This window comes from Oreochromis aureus, linkage group 13, assembly GCF_013358895.1.
Source record: "Oreochromis aureus strain Israel breed Guangdong linkage group 13, ZZ_aureus, whole genome shotgun sequence".
NCBI lineage: Eukaryota > Metazoa > Chordata > Actinopteri > Cichliformes > Cichlidae > Oreochromis > Oreochromis aureus.
The window spans coordinates 19,024,781-19,044,502 of record NC_052954.1 but is presented as its reverse complement, the minus strand read 5'-3'; the positions used below and the strand labels follow the sequence as shown (position 1 = coordinate 19,044,502).

General features: G+C 43.2%; 1 protein-coding gene across 4 annotated transcripts in view; it reads right to left on the bottom strand.

The window, feature by feature from the left end:
* Positions 1-19,722, bottom strand: part of zmiz1a (zinc finger, MIZ-type containing 1a) — a 109,338-nt gene that overhangs the window by 80,019 nt on the left and 9,597 nt on the right. For 3 of the 4 annotated variants that reach the window (XM_039621703.1, XM_039621697.1, XM_039621702.1), the window contains exon 2: positions 1,359-1,474. The gene's annotated coding sequence lies outside the window, so the exon portion shown is untranslated. Of the gene's footprint in view, positions 1-1,358; positions 1,475-12,475; positions 12,882-19,722 lie in introns of those variants that run through there. The other variant, XM_039621699.1, reaches the window with a different exon arrangement.

Below are 19,722 nucleotides of genomic sequence, written 5' to 3'. Positions count from 1 at the left end.
CGCTGCGAACAAAACGCACTGCTCCTCTCTCCTAAATCTCAGCTTCATCGCCTCACAACGGCCGCATTGTTCGACCTCAACAGTGGCCACGCTGTGCGGCGCTAACGTTAAAAAGGCGTGCAGTTACAAGCTACAGGGATAAATACTCTTCAGTAAACAGCAACAGTCTGTAACGTGTTTGCAGCAATGATAGGCTTTCTAAACAAATTAAGCCAAAGCGGCTCTACGTTACTCATCCTGGCCGGCTGTCTGGCCAAATTCTGTCTCCACTGCACAGTTGTTTGATCAACTGTTTGTGCCGAGTCTATGTGTTAATGTGAGGGAGGGAGAGAGGAAGAACAGATATGAGTCCACGGGCTTGAGCTGAGACGAATACAGCACGACAGCCGCAGGGAGAAGCGGTGAAACTAGTCTTCCTATACTTTCATGTGTCTGCAGTCATGTGCTGTCACATTCGGAAGCTCTGTTCTTTCTTTCGCTGTGCATTACTTGTCAGTCTGCCGATGGTCGGCGTGTGTGTGTGTGTGTGTTAAACCTGTCACTTTCTGCACTCTGAAGTCCGTGTCCTAATCGCTTTGGCTGATCCCTGCTAGTCGGGTGTGTACAGTATTTGTGTCGGGCTGGCTATATGTGCACACGAGTGTTTGTGTGCAGGGCAGATGCTCCCAAAGCACAGCCTTTGCTCAGCATTCACACACACACACATAGCATTAAGGAAGATTACCTTGCACTTTATTTATTTATTTGCTTCCTAAACTGCCCCCACCCAACTCCCAAAGCCCCCCCCCCCCAAGTCATTTTTCTTAATCCCTGGTGGAAAAGAAAACGGGAGGCAAATAAAGAGTGTAATATTGGAGCACTACAGACACTACAGACCTACTTTTTAAATGGCTGATAAATTTTCAGATTTAGGGCAATGAAAAGTGCACCAGACCTTTGAATGGGAGCCACAATAAGGTCCCGGTAAGCTCTTTTAAAGTACAGTGTGCCCTACTATTACTGTTTGTCACTACAAATCTCTTTCGAGCTAGACTTTTTCTTTTTCTTTTTTGGAAATCAAAGGTTCTTGAGTCATAGCATGTTTTTTTTAATGATTTCTCATTTTGACACTGGCCACAAGCATCATGGTGGGGATTTTATTTTAAAGCAAAGCCTGCACAGCTCCTCATAAACAGCAGCTGCAGACTGCTTCCTTAGCTGCCAGCTCAGGAGCGTCCAGTCAAACCAGCCACATCACTCCCTCACTTTTTCTCTGCATGCCAAGTGGGCTCCAAGTCAGGGAAAAAAACAGGAGCCAGGATTGATTCAACCAATGTGCACAATCGATGAGATGCGGAATGAGAGAAAGATCCGTTTACCTGCGTGAACCTTGACCTCGGTGGTAGTGCCGCTGTGGTCGCCACCCCCTCCCCCGCCCCGCCCGTCATGTATTCCTCACACAGGGTCCCTCGCTGACCTCTCCTTAAGTGGCGATCTGAAGGGAAAGCGAGACAGAAGAAGAAGGCTGTTAAATTTCTTTTAATGGAAAGCCAGTGAGAGCCTGGTTCAGACAGAGGACAAATGTATCACAGAAAACAAAAAAAATGCACCCCGGAGTTGAAAAATGTATGCGGGAAGCCATGAGGGAGTTTGCTATACTGCCCCATTTACTCTACCTCCTAACCCTGCCGGAGAGCCAATGAACCAATAAACAGCTGCACCACCAATCACACTACCGTGCGTATATACTGCAGCAGCAGTCCTGTGTAAACCCCCCACCACCCCCATCCACGCGACCCCACCACCCCCACCCCTGCTGCACAGGAACAATGTCCTTCCTAAAGGTTATCAGCAGCCTGCTGCTTGGTCAGCCCTCATTCTGAATCCATTACACACAGAGCATCGAGATTCACTGCCTTAATACACCTCTCTTAGTCTCTCCTCACTGCTTCACTGCGCCCTTTACAGGCCGATACAAATCCAGCGTAGGCCCAGAACACACACACCAGAACACACACATTTACACGGGTTTTGAGATTAGCCTATCAGAACTTTTCCTTTCTGTCTCTAGGACATGTGGGATGCACTTCAGTGTGATTGGTACAAATTTCATCACCACAGAAGCTGTGATGATGAAATGGAGTACTACGCTAGCCCCTACCTTTGACCACCGATGTCCAAATCCTCCAAAACTGACTTTGTCATAAACTTTGATTTATGGCCAAATAACTTAGAAACTAATCACATCCCCGCCAGCCTCAGCTGTAGTCTGTGTTTGGTGTAAAACAGCAAATGTTGCTTAGTATAAAAAGCTAACAGACTAAATCATTTTGGGGTCCTGTTACAATAAAGTTTATAATAGCTGACAATAATAGTCCCCCAGGAAGATACACAATTCCCCTGCTTCCTCCAGTGTTTCTTCACATGCAATCTGGTCAAGAAGTAGAATAAGTCTAAAAACCGCAGTTTAGAGTCAAAACGTGGACAGACAAAATCTTGTTAAAAGTCTGGGATCCAGAAGTTTATGGTTGATTGATTTCTCTTAGATCACTTTTGTTAGTGTCCATATTTTGCAAAAGGTTTGAAAACAGTAGTTTTGCTTCAATCAGCAAAAATCAGCACTCTTTGTCCTGGCAGCAGATGTTAGCTGAAGCTATAATAAAAGGAATAAATGACTGAAATGCATAAAAGATAACACCATGTAAAAAAAACAACACCTAAAATTGCTGATACTAATATTGACAAAACAACGGACATATGGTTGGAAAAGCAGTGGTCACTACCATCCATATTTCCTGTCTCTCTTTACTATTCCCATCAATAAAGGCACAGAATCCATGTGATGCGATGTCAGGCACCTCATACATCACGGCACCTGCTTGTTCATTTATTCCATGATGGGAAGGGAACATACTGAAGACTATAATGTGAGAAGGGGGTGGGGGGGGGATGTGTGCTGATTTTGGACAGAGTCCAAAAAAGAAGAGGACAGGGCAGAGAAGAAAGCCATAAATACGCAGGGAGGCGAGCAGGTGTTCGAGAAATATGATTTACGGGGGTCTACGTAGCACGCGGTGCTGACAGGTAAGCCTATTAGGTTGCTATTACCCAGCTATAACATGCACCAGTGTTTAAAGGTGATGGGTTTAAGAGAGAGTTAAGCTAGCCATACATTTAGTTTTAAAAATGCAGCAACTACATCATTACTGAGCTGGTTTCACATTGATTTCATTCACTGCGTCGCCTTTTTTTGCTTTTTCCGAGCTGACATAATTCGGCAGCCATGAAAGAAATACGTGTTTCGCTTCGCTTGTTGAATAAAAAACAAGCAAACAAACAACAGCAAGCTTGTTTTATTGCAGTAGATGTTAGGTCTGATTCTACTTTAGAGAGCAACACCAGGTTTTTCTCTTTTTTTTCCTCTCATATTCTGAAAACGACATTAGCCTTCACATCCAAAAGAGTGCAAGAGAGAGCTAAACACTGAGATGGCAGTGCATTTCTGCGCATTGAAAACTGCCAGGGAGCAATCAGTGAAGAATGCAAACGTTTATAAGAAACCCAATGCACTAGAACATGGAGATCTGCAATCGAATTTCACTTGAAATACTGCACGAGAGACACAAGACTGCGAGAAAATTGCTACCACTTGAGCAGCACACTACAGATGGTGTTGAGAGCAACACAGCACATAGCAATGTGTTCTTTAATAACGCGGTGAATATTGCAGTGAAAAGCTGAGTAGCTTCTGCAGACTCCTGCTTTTTTTTCCTTTCCCTGTCAGAAGTGTGAACTCTTTCATCCAGGATATAAGAGGCTGCGGTAAAATCCTCAAAGAGACTAATCGCGTTAAATGAGGTTTGTGTCTGTATCCATGACTTCTGAGTGTGCGTGTGTGTGGGATGTCAGGGGCTGGGGTGAGGGAGGTTGTAGGTGCCTGTGAGCGACTACAAATTCTTGTCACCTTTGAATCTAAACTCTGTCCTCTCTCCGCTCGAGTCAGCCGTCTCCTGTTTTCACTCGGTTAATGCTTCTATCCTGGTAACTGTATCAGTTGATCGGGGTGGTCGTTTACGGAGACACGAATACCTTTTCTTTATTCTTAAAAGTGATTCAGTTTCTGAAGATGACAAAGCCTAAGTTTGCCTTTTAAAAGCCTTTAACACCACCACATTTACTTTGGCTTCCTGGAGGGGAATCCTCGCCTCAAGTGGCTGCTCGTACAGTTCAGCTCATACAGAAGCATGTGCACAAGTACGCACACATATGCTAAATAAAAAAAGCAGGAGAGCTTTAAAAGCAAACCTCATCTTCCTTAAAACAGCCAGGGCTGTCCCTGGGTGTCTTAACACAACTCATCAACTGTTAAACCAGAGAGAGAGGCAGAGCAGTAAAAATCAATGCCCCCAGCACAGCAAACAGCAGTCAATTATGTTAGTTGGAAGAGGAAAGAGCGAGAATTTGCAGCAGTGTCTGGAGAGGTAAGGAGAAAGAAATGGGAGGAATCCAAGGAAGGAAGGAAGGCAGGAAGGAGAAAGTCCATCTTAAGCTAAAAGCAGCAGGCTAATATATGTAATTGATTACCTCTATGCAAATAGAAGAACTTTAAAAAACCACCAACTGCAATTTAAAGCAGGAGCAGAGGCTCTGAAAATCGATTGACGCCATGAGCGAGAGAAGCCATTTTCCTCTAGCCAAGATAAAACACTTTACTACGAGCTGTCAGATACTTATCAGGAGGAAATTAGCAGAGGAATACCATTTTCCCAAAACAAACAGGTCAAGTGTTTCTCCTCTTTTGAGTGGCCTGTCCCACGCTTTCACCGTCTCCCGCTCTGATATCATCATCTGTTATTTCCTCCTGTTTAAATGCCAACAGTAACGGAGCCAGGGCTGTATTTCATTCAAACAGTTCATTTGTAATAAAAGAGGAGGAGGGGGGAGAGAAAAGCCCCACGCAGGCAGGCCTTGCGCACCGGCAGTAGCCGTCTGTTGTTTGAAACAGTGAGGATGAGGTCTCCGGTTTTGCCTCAGCTCCCGGGAGCGACCCCAAAGCCTGCCAGCACCCGCACGCACTCGCTGACGCAAGTCCGTCCTCAATCTACGCGCCCGATCTCACCAAAACAATATCTGAGTTTCTGGCCTGCAGTCGGTGTTACTGGCTGGAAAAAAAAACAAGGAGAGAAAACAAGAAAGAAAGAAAACAGACAGAGAACAGAGCACAAAGAGATGTCGAGGCAGGCAGCAGCCCACACAAGACAACTTTGGTGGAGAGAGAGAAGAGGCCAGCTCGGCATCAACATCAACACCGGTTCTGCAGTCACTGCTCAGCAGGTAATTATGATAACAACGTGTTCCCTAGGCGGCCTCTCTCTGATTTAGTTTCCAAGCACTTACCCTTCCTAAAATCTCCCCCCTGATAACATCTGATATGATTACAAAGTCGAGATCCCTTTCAAAGAGCGCCCACTTATGTGCCTTTAATTTGGTGTACACTAACTTTCCCTCTTGTGACTACTCATTGAAGCTTCTCGTCTTATTGTGTACGCCTAGTTAAGATGTTGCACCCTTTGGATTGTCACAACATTTCGGAAAATGCCGTGACATAAATGAACCTCACCTACCGACACCATCTGTTACGGAGCGCGCCACTTGCTTTCTATTACCTTCCACTGTAAACACAGCTTTGCCGCATGGGGAAATACATTCAAATTCATTGTGTCTGTTAACATCCAGTTTTAGCAGTGGGAATTTGGCCCCGAATGGAATCAACCGAGCTGACCCTGTGATTACCTCTGCGGTGCGGCATTTTCCTTGGCTGTCATCACAGCCGACCCTTTAAACGGCCAGAGCTGCTCTGCAACAGAGGCTAGGCTGTTGACATACTGAAGACATTTAAGATAATCCCGGAGATGTCTCTGTGATTTCCAAGATTACATCTTCAAAGGGGAAATGCGCCCGGCAGCCTGTACTTGAAAGGGAGAGAGATGCGGAGGGCTCTTGTTCTGAAGGAGGGGGTGGAATAGCTCAAGAATGCAATCATGGTTTTGGAGTGGAATAAGGCCTGTCCTGGCTAGCTAAGCTGGCAGGAGGGTGAGAGGATAGGAGGGGAGCGTGGCGAAGGAGAATCAAACCTGAGAGAGAAAACACACCTGTCGGAAGGGGACAAAACACAGCGAGGCTGAGATAGAAGCCTCACCTGTGCGACCAGACCTGGGCCTGCCTTGTCAAGTTGAGATTAAATAGTTATTCATTTCCTCCACATGAACCAACTTTTTTTGCCTAAGAAAACAGACTTAAATGCTTCAAAGTGTATAGTTTTATATTTGATTGTGTCATAATGCTGAGGTAGACATCAAAGCTTCTCAAGCCTGAAGGATACGGTCGTTGCTAACCAAGTTTGGGACAAAATATTGCTCTGGTTGTTGCGTAGCACTTTTCTACTCAAGCACTTTATACCAAATGCCTCACACTCAGATGAACACACTAGAAAGCAACTTGGGGTTTTGCCCAACGATACGTTGGCATGCAGACTGGAGCAGTCAGGGATCGAACCACCAAACTCCTGAAGTACAGACACCCTTAATATGGCCGTGATATACCGATATATGCTCACGCGTCCTCTTGTGATATGTGTGGAAACACTTCATGGCTTCTTGTAGAGACAGAAATCAACCTAATGCAGCGAATACAATAAAATCAACCTTTACTTTGTTGCCACATTGTTACATTTTCATGCAACAAAACACTGAACTACCCTTTCCAGTCCTCTTCACAATAAAAGTCCAACAGAAATAATACTGGTCCTTTTTTTCTGCCCCCTTATTTCCAGTGGGTCACTGCATGTTTGATTTGGCACAGATTTTACACCTCACATTTATCCAAGCTTGGAACCAGTTTGTGTCTCTTCCTGGTCTCAAACCAGGGATCTTTTATAAGTATGATAAGCCTGTTAACCACTATGCTATGAAGTCACTATAATTTAAAAAAAATAAATAAGTGAAGTTAGTTCTGGTGGAAAAACAAAGAACCTCATGGGGGGAAAGCAAAGAAAAGCAAAAAGCCGTAATTATTAAAACTGAATGATATCATACACAAACACTAACACCACAGTTCAGTGAATACATAATTTGTTTTTCTTCAGTTACACAGATCATAAACTACAAGAAATTAGTGTATTGTAATGTAGTGAGATTGCAGATTTGCTTAAGCTGGGAGCAACGTGGAAACCGGAGACCACAGGACGTGAATGATATTTGGCGACTTCAAGTGACTACAGGTGAAATAACTTCCAGGCAAGCGACTGGAGCATCTACCAATGAGAGGATAGCATTTATTGACAGATGATTTGGACGTAAATACATTAGAGACTCACGTAGGCAAACAGAATCTGGAATCTCCACAAGCGAGCAGGTCACTTCCAGTGTGGACGTAGCTTTAGTTTTCATGGGGATATATCGCAAGCTATCTTGTAACTCCCGTCCATATTTCCAGTTCTGACCCACTGACTGGGACCCCCTTCTGTGATGGTTACTTTGAGGTTAAATAAAGCCAGTTGCCCAGTGGATCCACTGACACACCTATCAGTTAATAAAATTGAATGCCCTGACTGCTAGATACCATTTGTTTTATATCTGATCATGCATGCATGTACATGCGCTATTGGAAAGGAAGCTTTAGGGGTTGTGTCCTTTAGTCTTGAAGACTACAAACAAAAGTACAACTAAACTGGAGCTAGGAGCCATGTACTGTCCTGCGATATTTGTTACAAACGTCATTATCTTAGGTCCATCCACTCATGGCGCGTGCCAAGTAAAAGTTAAGAGGGCAGATTTGTCCTCTGCACACGACCCATTCTGACAATGAAGGACTTGGGGGCTGTAACTCCAGCAAACATGACTTCACTCCTGTGCAGCCTCCAGGCAGCTCTCTCCCACAGAGTGTTTACTGCATCATCACAAAGCATTTTTAGATCCAGTGCATGACATCTGCAAGCAGCCGTGAGCCGCTGCATCTACGCAGAAGACCCGAAAGAGAAACGGTAAATCGAATGCGCCACGTCAAATTAATTAGGAAGTATTAAATAAAAGCAAGAAATTATGACTCATATCTGCAACAAATGTCAGCAGTGACGTCCTGTGTGGCTGTGAGCACCTCTTAATGACTCATGGAAGTGTTCACTAATGTGGCTCTGACGGACATTAAAATCATTCAGCGGGATTCTTTCCAGTCGCTGACCGGCATTGTGATAACACCGGGGTATTTTAACACAGCACATGAGGAAGAGCTGTGAATAACAGAAGTAATAATGGCTATTTAACACCACACAGAGTGGCAGGCAAAAACCCGAATGCGTGTGCTTCCTCTCAGCTGGATTGATGACATCATCGGGACCAGAGCCCAGAGCTGGGATCAAAAAGCACAGAGTGAGGCCTGCCTATTATCAGCTGCACATACTGTACAGCATGAGAAGGCACAAACATCCAGTCAAAGAGGCGCACAAGTCACACAACCACCAGAAGGCTATTTATGAGCCGCGGAAGAAAGGGAGACAGAGGAAAACAAATCTGTCATCAGCAGGAGGCTGGGAGTGAGTAGACGAATCGGCTGAATCATAACTGCGTCTCGCAGAAAGGAACTTATTTTAGAATGAGCACCGCTAAACTGCTTTACAAGTGTAGGCAGCATTAGGTACAGTATGTTTCCTCTCAGTGAGCTCTGCATCGAGGGCCCCTCCTCGCATCTCCAGCCTCACTGGCCACAGTTGAAAAATTAATGCAGCAAACTGACAACACTTAGGGCCTCCCTCCCTCTCGCGCTCACTCTCTCTCACTCTCTCTCCCCTTCCTCCCCATGTACCAAACAGGATCAATTACCAAAGCAGGGCTCCACTCAGCAGCGCTAAAGAAACAAGAGGCACTCTCCATCACAGCTGCGTGTGAGCGTGCACACGCAAGCATATGTTTGTGTGGTTCGGGCGCGCTTATGATGAGCAGAAAGAGGAGGAGGAGGTGGTAATAGTCTGTTTGCTTCTCTAATGACAGCAGCAGAGTGGATTAGTGAGCCTCCTAACCCTTCAGCATCACTCCTCTGAGTGGAGCTTGTAAATAACCAGTTATGGTCAGTGGGAGAAGGAAAGAAAAGATGGAGACACCGAGACTAATAAGCTAACAAGCGCTAAATATGTGAATGTGCAAGCATTTTTTTTTCTCCGTGCACCTTCATTTGTATGCAGGTGGAGATTTCAAGGAGTTCCATTTCTACAACATCAGCCAAGTTATTCAAATGCAGCACATCTGACTGGAGAGGATAACATAAAGAAAGGCATCAGCAGAAATGGCAGCAGGCAGTAATCCCCCAGCCAGGCCACTTGTGTTTGCCACGCAGGCAGACAGCGCTGTCAGTGGCAGCACCCATACAGGCCTTATCAGTGACAGCCATAGGGCTATTCTAATAACCCCGCTGATGCTCTGCGGTGCAGGGACAGACGGGGAGATGAGCATGCAGACAGACAGGTGGACAGGTTTCACTTCCCGCATAAAGAAAGAGCCTGAGAGCCAGGTATCAGCTCATGCCTGTGTGTGCGCGTGTGTTTGTGTATGTGGAAAACTTTCTAACATGTAATGCTCTGACAGCTTCATACATGCTGTCACTGTCATCTGAATATGCTACAAGGTTCACCAGCCCACCTATTAACCCCGCACACGTGCCCACTTTGCATTTACGGCAGCGTTCTCTAAACTCAAGCGTGCTGGTTTTGCAGCCCCTGGTAGGCGCGTATCTGTCTCCGGCATCATTATCACCATTCAAAAGGTCAAGCACAATGCTTCCAGCCTCTTCTTTGTGATTTATGCCTTTGTGCTATTAACTCTCTTCCCATTACTCTCCATCTGTAAATCTAATCACACTCCCTCACTGTTGCAGCGCCTGGTGCTCTCAGGACAGAAGCCGCGGCCGACGGGAAACAGCTTATGTAAATACAACACTGTTGACATAAGACGGGCAGTACACGGTGCCTCTCTGCTATGATGAGACACGCCGATTGGCGTCCAGATAAGAACAGCTATCGCTTTATTGTTCTTTCTTTTCATTTGCTGCAACTGTTCTTTGCTATCTTTTAAAAATCCCGACATCTTAATGTTTATTTCATATCTACAGGATCATTTCCCTGAGCTCACCTTAAGAGACTGAGGTGCTGTTGTTAGTAAAAAGACCAAAAGAACAACAAAGAAATGCAGGCGCAGTGCTGCAGGGCTCCATTTGTAGTCAATGAATAACTCGAATATTGACACCAGTAAATGAGGGTGTCACTCATGACGCAAAGAAACAGAGCAGCGTTCAGCAGAAGCGCTTCCAGGCATTCTCTGCATGTATGTGAGCCAATAATCATTACCTTGGCTTGAGAAAGGCTCCACAACCACTTGAAGCCCCGTGAAAACATCTACTCTCGCGTGTCTCGAAGCGGCCTTGGAGCACTTTGAGGAAAGTGGGCTGACAAGCCGCTCTACGGCTGCCACATGCAGTATAAAGACTTAATCAGGTCTCCCGTGTCTAAGTACAACGATGGCGTCTGAGAGAATTCCCTCTGCAAGGACTGATGGGAACCTCGGTGATGACACAGAGAAGCCTGCAGGCCTGTCAGCTCGTCTCGATGCGGCTCAAATCAGCGCTGGCCTAACGGAGAACTTTTTACCGCGGCGCTGACACGCACTCATACACTGGCTGACACAAATCTCCAGCATCACTTCAGCCATCCACTCAGTCCTTCAACATCATACTCGACATGTGGCGTCTGCGCGTGAGATTCTCAACATACACACAGGCTGAGTCATTCCAGGTTTAAATTTGGATGTTGCATGACACACGACCATCTCAAAATAAAGCTCTGATATGCAGAAGAGCAGCAGTGCTTTAGCACAGAGCCAGCTGGACCGGAGACTACAGTGAGGATGAACTGGTAAAGGTTACGTTAAGTTCACTTGGCACAAACTCTTTGGTCTGCATCAGTTTCTGCGCTGTATCGAAATGTAAGATCTAAACTTAGCAAAGCAATCTTAGCTCTAGATTTGGTTTCACGCTCTGGGATAGATTGGCAACCTGTCAAGGGTGTACCCTGCTTCTCACCCTGTGACAACAGGAATAGGCCCTCCCAGCATGCCTGAATTGAAAAAGGAGAAGAAAATGGATGGATTTGGTTTCATTTGATTAATACAACATTAAACAGAAAAACTGTCAATGAAAAACTTAGTACCCGATGTAGCAAAACGCTAGAAACTTTGCCAATTGCTGCTTTTTTTGCTCGCTATTCAAACCACAAAAGAAGAGAGTTTTAAGAAATCAACGCAAAGCCCTAATCTCTTTGACAGATATCATAACTAAGGATTTCAGGATGGTGACTTATATTTTATGTGCCACCAAAAAAAAATGCTAGGAAAGAGCGTTTAATAATTGATGGTACTGGAGTAGGGAGATAACCGCTTTCCTCCTGTTATCAATCATTAATGGAGTTTCCATCAAAAACACTTCAACCCCTCAAGTATCAAATATCTCTTGAAGGTGGAAGACCCACATTCAAACATCCCACTTAATCAAAGGGCACACAATGTGCTCTCAGTTTCTCTCATTTTCGCTTGCTCAAATTAGGATAATCACAGCACAAATTAGAAAATTGTTCACAGCTTAAGTGTAAAAGTAGGCATTTTCGCAGAGGTCTTCTTTTGAGTAATGAGGGTTAATGTGCAAATTTTAAATGTTTAAATCACGGGGGAGAGAAAAAGAAAAAAAAACAGCCAGTGTTTTTATTTTCTTACAGAGACAACAGATCAAATGCTGAATCTGAGAAATGCTTTCTTTCTTTTTTTTAATATGATGCAACACCTCAAAGTAGTTGGAAAAGGGCTATGTTTACCCCTCTGTTGCATCAACTCGTCTTTTAATAATACTCACAAGCATTTGGAATTTGAGGAAACCTATTTCAGCTGCATTAGTGGGCCCGCTTTTTCATATTTTTCATTTCATAATGCAACACAAGAAGTCCGCTGAAGTGCAGGCAGGTCAGCATCTGCACTCTTTTACTGTGCAGTCACGCTGTTGTGATATGTGAAGAACGTGGCTTTGTCTAGCTAAAAGAGCTGAAATATAGCATGGCCGACAATTTGTACTGTGGTATTTTGAGGATTTTCACAGTATATCACTGTGTTACTGCTATTAATATTATATCTGTAACACGAGCTAGTTGTCTCATAGAAGTACATAAAATACAAATCTTTTTAATGTCATCATCAAAAAGGAGTAACACAAATAAACCACCAAAAACAATAAAATATCTACTTTTAGGCTCTGTTAACAAAAATCAAATATTTGGCACATGAGTGGCACGTGGAGTTGGTGCTTAGAAGGCTGCTTTTCATGCTTTTACCAGATGTAGCATCGGTTTATGTAGCTGCTGTTTTCAAACAAAGTCAACATATGGCTCATTAGCATATCTGTGCCTCACCTGGCTCCCTCTTTGTGTGCCTGTGTGTGTATGTGTGGAGGAGCTGCCTGAGCCCCACCCACAGTCAAAGACCAGCACACAAGCAGCAGAGCAGAAATGATTTAAAGTTGAAAACTTCCAAAAAGCAGACACAACTCCTGTCTTGGTCTTGAGTTATCTCGGTGCATCTCCGCTCTCTCTTCTTCATCCTCCATCTGTCTGCATGTTCTCAGCAACAGAGCCTCTCCCAGCTGTTAGCGAACTGTTATGCTACCTGGCTAGTTAGCGTCATTTCCCAGCATGCTCGTAAGCGCCGTAATTACTGGTAAATTATTTTATGTTTCACAAATTACTGGGAGCGTCACCGGGAGGTAAAGACAGCTAACTGTGGATTGTTAACGGCCGTGCCACCGTACTGCTCGGTCTGTGATTTTAGTCCTTGTTAAGTGGTTGCTAGGCAATGGGATGAAATCAAAACAGAAATTTTGTTGATATAAATGAGATGTTACAGTTGTGAAATTAAAATGACACAATGCTTAATTAGGAGTTATATGTGGATTAACACTACCAGTAGGTCATTTTAGCCCGTTGGTAGGTGGCTGCCAGGTAACGTGATGACATCATTATATCTGATGTGGATAAGAACCTTTGGGAGCTTTAATGTAGCTGTGTGCCAATTCTGATTGCTAAACTTGTGATCGTGTTCGCCACTACGCCAACCATATGAGTCGTGCGATTAGAACTGTGAGTGAGAAGGGTTCACAGTTACTACAGACCCACTCTCGTGCTTTTTACTGCTACCGGTAGACAATAATATAGTCCATTTAAGCCACTTGAAAAGCCCATGTGGATGTTTTATCCGTTCGCCACCATGCCACCCAGCATTACAAGCTACCCCTTTGCTTTAACTCAGAGGATTTGCTGTCTATGTTTCCTAAAAAGGAAAAGAATGTATAATTTTAACTGGTCATGCCACATGACACTTTTCCACTTTGCCTCCATCCATTTTAAACAGATGACAGCACTTCAAGATCTTCTCTGTATACATTCTTTTGTTTGAATGGTAGAGTTTTAACTAGCATGTAAAATGTTCATCAGTTCAACAGCTTTCAGATGTGATCCTGAGACCATGCAGTGGTTTCCACCACAGCGTATCTTCAATGCATTTCTTCTAAGTCGTATAATTCGTATAATTTATTTTGGAATTGTTCTTTGTGTGCGGCGATTTCTTTGGATTGTATATGAATCCCAGAATTTGATGCAATCTTGTGTTGAGACTTTTTTTTTTCTTAATTACCTATCACAACACATTTAGAGTGATAAACCTATCCCCATTCTTACTTCTGAAAGCCTCTCCGCCTGTTTTAACATAATCTTGTTACTATGTAACCCTAATTAGTTGTTAGATGTTTCACCAGGCTTTTTATAGCCCTACACAAATTTTATAGCTTGAATTTGATACTAGTTACACTGTAAAGTGAGCATATGTTTTCTGAAAAGCAGTGCAGCTTCTGAATCTCAGTGTTTGATATATGTTGTCTCCGTGCTGCTTTCAGTTAAATATAAGCAATAAATTATTTGCACCATTCATTTACATTCAACAAAGTGTCTGAACTTGTATATGCAGCACTGTTTGAAGAAAAATCTGTCTATCTGGCTCGCTCTGTAAAGCTGAAGGCTGGCCTGGTCAAAGTCACGCAGGACATGATGTGCATCAGCGACACTCACAAAGAACCGTAACACTGCTGCGACCCTTTAAAACAAACATAAGGTTACACACAGCCCCGTGTGTGTGTTTGTGCATGTAAAGCTGCACACACACACACACAGGTCAGTTAGAGTTTACAGCTTTGGACTGTCTTTAAGGGATCAGCCAAGATCCTTCCAGTCCACCGCCCAGCTAAGGCTACGCGGTGTAAAATTTACTTTTACGGTATCCTTGCAGCATCTCTTCTAACAGGCTCACAGGCTAAGATTTCACATACACACCATACACATTCAACACTACATAAGCACTGCAGCTAAGTGATACCAAAAATGACAGAGTATCCCTAATTACCCATCAAGATGGTTCTGACAGTGTTCCGTGTGCCAGTGATCAGTGTCATGGCGCATCGCCAGCAGCGACTAGAGTTTGTCTGATTTGTAGCTGCAGCTCAGTAGTGGGTGGTACACCATCAGAGCTGCAGTGCCATATACTTTCTCTCTCTCCCCCTTCTCCTTCTGCCACCCCCCCACACACACACAGACACACACAGTCACACTGTCCTGTTTCACTAGCCCCGACCTTGCCTGTCATCGGTATAAAGCAGCTTTTCAAGGCTGCTGCATTACAGAAACACAGGGAGGACACTGAGATGATTCTGTGGAGAGAATTCGTCTTAAAAGGTTCAGACACAAACGTGGGCTCTGCTTTAATTTAACAAGGAAAGCAATATGCTTACATGCGGTGTCTAAAACACGAGTTAGTGAGTGAAAATAGACTGTCTACAGTCATGCAGCTGTGCTTTGAGCTGTGCCCCAACGCCAACGTGCTCACAAAAACCGTGGTAACACGCAGATGGTTATGTTTACTACACTTAACACCTAGTTTTCTTGTGTTAGCGCTGTTACCTGTACTAAGCACAAAGTACAGGTGAGGCTGATGGGAGTGGCATCAGCATTGCAGGCAGCTGGTCATAAACACACAAGTGTTTGGAAGCTGAAACTTTTGCCAGAATGTTACGCGAGCAGAAATGATAATAAAAATCACAGGATCATTAAAAGAGAAGTCAGTTTGTGCACAGTCCATTCAGCAGCTGTAAAAGCACTTGTAAGAAAAAACCATCACCAAAGTCAGTAGTTTTCTGGGGAACATGAATGTCAGTGGAAAATGTCTGGGAACTCTGTCCCATAGATGCTAAAATAGGTCAGTATACACCAAAGTGTTTTACCAACTGACCATCACTGCTACAACTAGAGCCACGTCACCAACATAGACTATATCAGGGGTGTCAAACATAAAGCCCGGGGGCCAGAATCGGCCTGCTAAAGTTTCCAGTCTGCCAAATGAACATCTTTGGAAAATGTGAAAGAGAGCATAAATTTATATTTTATAGCTATCCCTTCTGATCCAGACCTCCCCACTTAGCAATTTATACAATACCAAAGTAAATAAGCAACAGACAAACAATTAAATAACAGAAAGTTCCTGTTTTTTCACCATCTACTATAGAAGAAAAGACAAAATATTAGCAGCATTTTTAATCATGTAAAAAAAAGCCCGTCTTTGGCTTATATTAAAATATCTCCAGGATTAAATGGGTAGTTAAACTTCTTTACACTGACAGAAAGAGGAGTTTTACTGGTCCAGGCCACTTAAGATAAAAGTGGGTGTGGCCCACGACGTAAACAAAACTATATAAACAAAAGTACTGGGTCACCTACAGAGTTCACCGACAGGAGGTGTTTGACATGCCATGAAGCTCCCAGTTCATAGTTTATGTGCTGACGTTAATGCCAAAGAAGGTTTAGAGCTGGTTTATTAAGTCAGCAGTGTGCTGGGGACTTTTATGCACTCAGCACTCGGCTCTGTAAACCTTACATGTCTGACCTGCTGTGGTTCCTAAATGCTTCAACGTTGCAGTAATACCACTTACAGCTCATTGTGGAATATAGAGAGGAATAGAGAAGAAATTTCACAAACTGACATGTTGCAACAGTGGCATCCTATTACAGGACCATGCTGGAATTCAGTGAGCTGTTTAGAACAAACCATTCTTTCACAAAAGTCTGTAAAGCCAGACTGAGGCTGAAAACACCTGAATTACAGATTAAGAGGTGTGGCTACTTTTGTCCACGGAATGTAGCTAAACATGAAAAGCCTGTCCAAATATTAGGTCTAGACCATGTCAGTTGTATACTGTGAAAAAAAAGGAAAATCTTTTACTTTCAGACAAAATAAAATAGTTGAAAGCACCACTTTAGAAAAGTGAGATGACTACAAAAACAACAGACTTATTGTGTTAGCAGTTGGCCTATTTAATTGAATAAAAGAACCTATAAAAACAATAAATGCACGCGTGGAAGATGTGTCATAATTTATCTCATTAGTGTTGGGATAGCATATGTTATTATAGTGCCATTGTGAACCTATGAAAGGCTGATTTATACAGTGTAAGCACACTGTGAGCTTTGGCTATGGTGCTGTAAGTGAACTGAATTAATGCACAGAGCCAGCCAGTTAATATTTGCTTAGTGAAATGCTATCTGAAATCTGCAGCGCTGATGGTTTTTTTAATGCCTTTAAAGTGTAAACCAGCCATGAGTTTGTCAGGTCATATGAGCTGTTCTGATCTTAAACCAGAGGCAGCATTACTAATGAAGGGCTGATCTATGCACTACACTGTCTATTGTATTAATTGAGTAAATTAACCTCTTTGCAGCGACAGTATGTAAACATTTAGTTTCAGGCTTACTGGAAGAAGCCGTTGCATTTAAATCATGGAGCCATCATGGGCTTGGGTTCCTGCCAATAAAGTGTCAGAGGTCAATTACCTTTCAAAAGATAACAGCCACATCTACCATTTATCTTATCGCAAGCCTGATTTCCATCTTGTGGATTCATAATAAGTAAACAAGATGTTGAGATATTTATTTTGAAAGGGAGCAGGCATAATAAAGGGGACTAATCTACTTGTTACACATGCTCGCCTTTTACTTTGTGACTCTGCTGACTCACACAAGATGAGCTGAATCAAAGCGGCTTCTGATTCAGTGACTTGGGAGCTGAGTATTCAAGAGGCTTTGAGCTAACAAATAGGTTTACTGCTTTATCTTAAAGGACCATACCTGTGGTTTCGAAGACCTTTCATTTGCTGCGCACATCTTAGATTTTTTTCAGTTTTTATTCAAAGGCCCTTTGCTCATTGATGACTGTCTGCCAGGACAGAAAAATACAAGACAATCAGAAGTCTTGTTGTTCCTGTGCCAGAGCCAGACAAACAGAATCAGAAAAAGGGGCATGAAAATAGCAAAAATGCATCAGCTGAAATGATCTTTGAAAGTCATCAGACTGAAATCATAATTCTTAAATACCTTCCTTCCTTCAACATTACTCTAACTACTCCAACCAAGCAGCAGAGCAATCTAAATCTGAAAATGATTTTGACAGACAAAAAAAGACAATAATCATTTGTTAGTGGTAAAATAGCTCCTTCAGCTCTCTAATAGAAAACATAGCCTAACGTCTGATTGAATCAAGAACCAAAAAGAAAAGCTTGATTCAGTCAGACTATGTTTTTGCACACTGAACTTAGCATGTATACTTTAAACACCAGCCAATGTTAAAGAACAGTATACCGGCCATTTTATTAGTTACACTTTGCCAGAGTAGGGTTGGACCACCTTTTGCCTTCAGAACTGCATTAATTCAACAAGGTGCTGAAAACATTCTTCAGAGATTTTGCTACATATTGACATGAAGCATCACACTGTTACTACACATCCATAATGTGAATCTCCTGTCCCATCACATCCCAAACGTGCTCCACTGGATTGAGATCTGGAGACTGTGGAAGCCTTTTGACTACAGTGAACTAACTGTGATGTTCAAGAAACAGTTTGAGGCGATTTGAGCTGTCTGACATCGTGAGTTATTCTGCTGGAAGCAGCCATCAAACATGGGTACACTGTGGTGTAGAGAGGAGTGTGGACAGCAAGCATATTCATGTAGGCTGTGGTATTTAAATGATCCTCATTTGGTACTAAGGAGTCCAAAGTGTGCCAAGAAGATATGCCCTGCACCATTATACCACCGGCAGCAGAATGAACTGTTGATACAAGGCAAGATGGATCCATGCTTTTATGTTGTTTACACCACATTCTGACCCTACCATCTGAATACTGCAGCACAAACTCATCAGAGCAAGCGGCATTTTTTCCAATCTTCCAGTTTTCAGTTTTGGTGAACCCATGTGAACTGTAGCTTCAGTTTATTCTTAGCTTCTTAGTGTGGTCTTCTGCTGCTGCAACCCCTCTACTTCAAGGTCTGACGTGTTTTGTGTGTTCAGCGTCACTCTTCTGCATACCTTGGTTGTAACAAGTGGTTATTTCAGTTACTGTGTCCTTCCTATCAGCTCAACGGAGCGTGGCCATTCTCCTTTGACCTCTGACACCAGCAAGGCATTTTTGCCGAGAGCACTGACACTCACTGCATATTTTCTCTTTTCTGGACCATTCTCTGTAAACCCAAGAGATGGTTGTGTGGAAAATCCCAATAGATCAGCAGTGTCTGGAATATCCAGACCAGCATGCTTGGCACCAATAACCACGGCACAGTCAAAGTCACTTAAATCATCTTTTTATCCCATTCTGCTCCTGCGTTTGAACTACAGCAGGTCATCTGAAACATGCCTACATGCCTATAGGCATTGAGTTTCTGCCATGTGATTGGCTAATTAGACAACTGCATTAATGAGCAGTTGAACAGATGTGCCTACTGAAGTGACTGGTGAGTGTAAGTTTTTATGCTGATTTCCAAACTGTTTGCTTTTGGGTTTAAAAAACTGGAAAAAATTATTGATTCTTAAATAAGTTAGAGTTTGTCACAGTCTGCACTGTGCTCTACAATTGTAAGACACTTAAATTGCAATCAGGAACCATTGTCAAAACCGTTGTCGCAGTCAAAAGCTGAAAAGGCACTGCTTTGACAAGCTGCGCTGTCAGAAATTCAAATCAAAATGGGAAGTGAGTAAACATGGATATGAAACGGCGCGTGTGAATCTAGTTTTCTTTCTTTCTTTTAAAGGTGGCTCACAAATCTCTGATGTGGCGTCTTCAAATATACTCGCAGAAGGAGTTTTCACTCTGCTGTCAACCACATCACTAAGTGCCGATAACATAACTTAAAGACGACTAAATGCTGTGTGTGCTGTGATGGATTAGCTGTGTCAATCAAGCTTCTGCAAGTTACACTTCATAATCTAGTGAAGTCACTGGAAACAAACAGCAGCTTAAAAACAATCAGAAAATGTCAGAAAAGATATGCATGTGTAAAATACAGTGTAAGTGATTTGGTGTCAACGAGCTGGGACATGCAAAAAATCATAATATTAGTAGCAAAACTAAGTTATGGTCCTTTAATTGTGAGTTTTCATTTTCCCATGACCGAGTGAGCATTCACCAGTCTCGTCACTTGGCAGGAACTCACCTGTTTTGGGGAGGGGGGGAGGAGGGGGCCACTACTACAACACCAATAAATGTCAAAACAGTGAGCGGGATCAATATGC